Source organism: Macrobrachium rosenbergii, chromosome 53 (assembly GCF_040412425.1).
Source record: "Macrobrachium rosenbergii isolate ZJJX-2024 chromosome 53, ASM4041242v1, whole genome shotgun sequence".
Classification (NCBI taxonomy): Eukaryota; Metazoa; Arthropoda; class Malacostraca; order Decapoda; family Palaemonidae; genus Macrobrachium; species Macrobrachium rosenbergii.
This window is the reverse complement of record NC_089793.1, coordinates 7,865,324-7,870,323: the sequence shown is the minus strand read 5'-3', so window position 1 is coordinate 7,870,323 and position 5,000 is coordinate 7,865,324. Positions and strand designations below refer to the sequence as shown.

The window sequence follows — 5,000 nt, the reverse complement described above, 5'->3', positions numbered from 1 at the left end:
AGTAAGCAGCACCCACCACAAGTCACCCTGAGGTGGGTGTGAACATCAGCTAACCCTTCCCACCCCCCTACGACCCTCCCCCCTCCTTACTTCTTCCATCCACCCACCCAACTTCACACCCCGCCCTCTCCCCCACCCCGCCCACTATGTCTCTACTCTTCTTCTCTCGCTTAGGTGACGCAACACTGCGCTACAATGCTACAAATAGACAAGAAAATTCTTTCCACCACTTCGCAATGCCAAGCGCTTTGCTTGAATATGGATGCATGTATGTATGTATGCGTGCACGCATGTTTTCAGTCTGTAGTTGGCTCGTAGCCAGATGAAATGTATTGACACACATGCAAAGTACATATTACATTCGAATGGCATTTTATACAGACGCATACATATGCATGAAAAAATATACATATATATATATATATACGATATATATATATATATATATATATATATATATATATATATATATATAATAATATATATATATATATATATATATATATATATATATTCTCACACAAATCTATATATATATAATGTGCGTGTATGTATGTATACTACATACGAACATGCGCTAACAAGTGCTAACAAAACATATTTGTAAACGGTCTGTCTTAATTTCTAGTCTCTACATAAAATCGTTACAATCCTATCATAACCAGACGATAACATATTGGAGCATCATAAAATAAAACAAAACTTCCACTTATTCAACACCCGAAAAAGATATTCTCTCTCTCTCTCTCTCTCTCTCTCTCTCTCTCTCTCTCTCTCTCTCTCTCTCTCTCTCCCAAATAAATTTCAACCTTCATGAGATGGATGACTCTTCCTTGAAGAAATTTGATTAAATGCCCTTTCACTTTGTAATATATATATGGCCACCTGCGGATATATACATTTGGTGTGACTCAGTATCTGCCAACAGTAATTGTTTCTAATAAATAATAATACTAAGGCCAATATTAAAAAGAATTATGTCTATGAATATATAAAATGTAGAAAAATATATAAAATGAGAAAAATCCCAGCCAGTACAAAAGCGCAAATAATAATACTAAGGCAAATATTAAAAAGAATAACGTCTTGAAATATACAAAATGTAGAAAAATCTAAAAAATTAGAAAAATCCCAGCCAGTGCATAAGCACAATTTACCCCCAACGAATTGTAACATGTACCAGTCAGCTGACGAGGCTTGGGAGATCTGCAAGCAGACAAATGCACAACATCCATCTCGGAGAGAGAGAGAGAGAGAGAGAGAGAGAGAGAGAGAGAGAAGAAGAGAGACATCAATCTAAGAGAAAACAAGTGAAGAAGAAGAAGAAGCAGAAAAAGAAGAAGAAGAAGAAGAGGAAGAAGAAGAAGGAGAAGAAGACACAAACGAAATAACGATGTTTAGCCGGAGAATGCAAATGTTAGCTGGGCTACTGTAACGGCGTGAATAAAGAGACAGCCTTCGCCAGAGCTCTTGGCTACTCGTAACTTATGGGATAAATTGACGCAGGTGGAGCCTGATGCTGAGAGAGAGAGAGAGAGAGAGAGAGAGAGAGAGAGAGAGAGAGAGAGAGAGGAGGTTAGATTTTAGATTTGCAATGCACGTGGAACTTTTTGTGTCCGAGAGAGAGAGAGAGAGAGAGAGAGAGAGGGGAGAGAGAGAGAGAGAGAGAGAGAGAGAGAGTTAGATTTTTAGATTTTCAATGCACGAAGAAATTTTGTGTCAGAGAGAGAGAGAGAGAGAGAGAGAGGTTAGATTTTTAATGCTAGTGTAACTTTTGTGTACGAGAGAGAGAGAGAGAGAGAGAGAGAGAGAGAGAGAGAGAGAGAGAGATATGCTACATTTTCACATTTTCAATGTGAAAGAGAGAGAGAGAAAAGAGAGAGAGATGGTAAACTCTTGAGTACGAGAGAGAGAGAGAGAGAGAGAGAGAGAGAGAGAGAGAGAGAGAGAGAGAGAGAGAGAGAGATAGTGTAACTCTTGTGTACACAGAGAGAGAGAGAGAGAGAGAGAGAGAGAGAGAGAGAGAGAGAGAGAGAAGAATTAGATTTTAAATATTAAAGTAACTTTTATGTTTATGAGAGGCGGAGGCGGGAGGGAGGTAGAGAGATATATAAAAGTTAGACCACTAATGCAGGTTTTACTTGTGGGTGTGTGTACCAGAGAGAGAGAGAGAGAGAGAGAGAGAGAGAGAGAGAGAGCCAGCCGGATATATTAGATTTTAAACATTAAAGCAACTTTCGTGTTTATGAAAGAGAGGAAGAGAGAGATAACAAAGTTAGACTTTTATTGCTGTTTTACTTGTGCCTGTGTCTCGGCGAGAGAGAGAGAGAGAGAGAGAGAGAGAGAGAGAGAGAGAGCTACGTTCCCATTTGCATAGGTATGCCGGGTGTGGAAAGAGATGGAGATAACACGGCTGTTGGCAGGAGATAATCATTAATAATGTTAATCTGTGATGAAGCGAAGCTTCGCTCGTAAATTATATTGTCCCCCAACCACTTACGTCGCCTAGCATATGTTGTTAACTTCTCATGGCAATTTATATAGTACTTTTATTATTTCTTTCTTGTTCCTATTTTCTTCCTCCCCAGTCACACGGTGGTTTTTTTTTATTATTCTGGTATAACTGTAGGTCTGTTTGATTTCTTATATTTTCTTTTTATTTCGAAATTCGAGACCTTGCTAGAAAGTATTCTGGTTCAAGCTGAGAAAAAAAAGCATAAAATTTTGTACTGAAAACAAGCTTCTTAACGAGGAAAATCCCCTGCTGTTTTAGCACTAAATTACTTCTCTCTCTCTCTCTCTCTCTCTCTCTCTCTCTCTCTCTCTCTCTCTCTCTCTCTCTCTCTCTCTCTCTCCCAAACAAAACACATTCTTTCAATCCACCTGTTCTTACTTGGGTACAAGTTAGAAATGGAACCCAACATGTACAAAGAAATTAAATCAGTGTTGACTTTACAATAATTATACAAAACCTAACACGCAGGTGAATTGAAGATGATTTGTAACACCACATAAAACATACACTGCTCTAAGAACTTATTAAAATTACTGAAAGTCCTATGCTTCAAAGATGTGGCGGCCCCATCGTATCAACCAAGATAATAAAAAAACTTTTATTTAAGGGCCATGTTTCGTGCGAATAACTAATTATAGTGTATATAAAAAGTATGCAGATTTTATAGCCAGGAAAAGAAGAGATGGAAAAATTAGAAGGTTCATAAAGGAACACAATTCAGGACATATTCTTAAGAATGGTGACTTGCAATGAGGGTGAAGAAGACCTGGACAAAAAAAAGTTTTGACATTTCGTGATCCTCCAATTACGTATGCATTTAGTGCATTGCTTCAAATATATATACATATATATATACATATACATATATAAATATATATATATATAAATGTGTATATAATATATATATACATATATATATATTATTTACATGTATATATAATATACAAAATCGAACTCTCTCTCTCTCTATTTCTCTCTCTCTCTCTCTACAAAAGGGAAGTCTCTCTCTCTCTCTCTCTCTCTAACCCACACCCACCTGCACTGACACATTTATACATTCTTTTATTCGCCCTGCCCTCACAGGGACGACAGAGCGAAAGGTATGTATACCTGCCACTGGGCGTCACTTATCTCGTACCATCCCAATACCACCACTCCACTCATTCGTAAACCCCCACCCCACCCCTACCCCCTTCTCCCACCCCTCCTCTCGGAGCTTTCCACCCGCTGTCATTCCACCCGAGGCGATAAAAATACCGAGTAATGATGATTTTATTTTTGGTGATAATTCACTCACGAGGTTCTCTCCCTGCACCGGAGGAGGCGCTAAAAATATTGGGGCGGTAATCGCTTCGGTTTGTCACGCTGAAGTGTCGCACTGACGTGCCGCCGAGATGTATTAATGTATGGCATCCCTCCTGACGGGGGAAGGCGATCGGTCTTCGTTATTTCTGCTATGTGGTGCGGGGGTAGGAGGTTCTGATAAACTGCGGCCTTTTCAGCAGACGTCCGGTGAAATTAGGGAGGCATGCGTAAGGGCATCCGTCTACGTTGTCATCGATGGATATTAATATTTTGTTGCTTTTATGGTAGAGAATTTCATAGTAGGAAAGACAGCCATAATGACAAACACGGAATTTCTGGCAGAAAATGATAACAATTTGCCTAAACAGATATCCGATGAGATTAGGTAGGCATATGTCAGCTCTTTTCATCTATACCGTCATTGAACATGAACATTTTATTGCTTTTACTAGTTAAGAAGGCCATGAAGACAAATTCGGAACTTCGGGTGGAAAATTAGAAAAATTCTCTTAATCAAATATTCATCTTCATAAGCCTTCCTTCTACCACCATCAGCTGCGATGGAGGTGAATTAATGGAGCATTTTAGCTTTCAAGAGTCACACAGAGTGGCGAATCCCATTAAAGGATTAATCATGTCTGGTCTTTCCTCCTAAGATCCGCAAAGATGAAGTCGTTACCGAGGTTTTAAACGAACGAACCTGAAATCCATTAAATGTGAGAGTAGTGTCCATTATGATTATTAAAATAGTTTAATCAGGCACTGAATAAAGAGTGGTGTCCAAAACCGAGGTGAATACCTTGATGGAAGTGACGTGCTGTTGATGAGCTTTGTAATGGTTACAGGGGATTCATTATTCATTTAATTGGGCCATATCACTTTAACAAACGACTTGAGGGTGAAAATATTTCTGAATATGTAAACATACAAAAAATCATGTTTTACACACATACTGTGCATATATGTATCTATATACATATATGCATATAATTTATGTATATACATATACATATATTATATATATATATAATTATATATATATATATATATATATATAAATATATATATATATATATATATATATATATAATACATGTATATTTTATATAAATACATATATTTAAATATATACATGTATATATATAAATATATATATATATATATATATACATATAAATAT

At 37.3% G+C, this 5,000-nt stretch overlaps 1 protein-coding gene across 3 annotated transcripts in view; it reads right to left on the bottom strand.

Moving 5' to 3' along the window:
* The window catches only part of LOC136834258 (gamma-aminobutyric acid receptor subunit alpha-6-like), a 462,469-nt gene that overhangs the window by 422,132 nt on the left and 35,337 nt on the right, over positions 1 to 5,000 (bottom strand). The window lies entirely within an intron of this gene.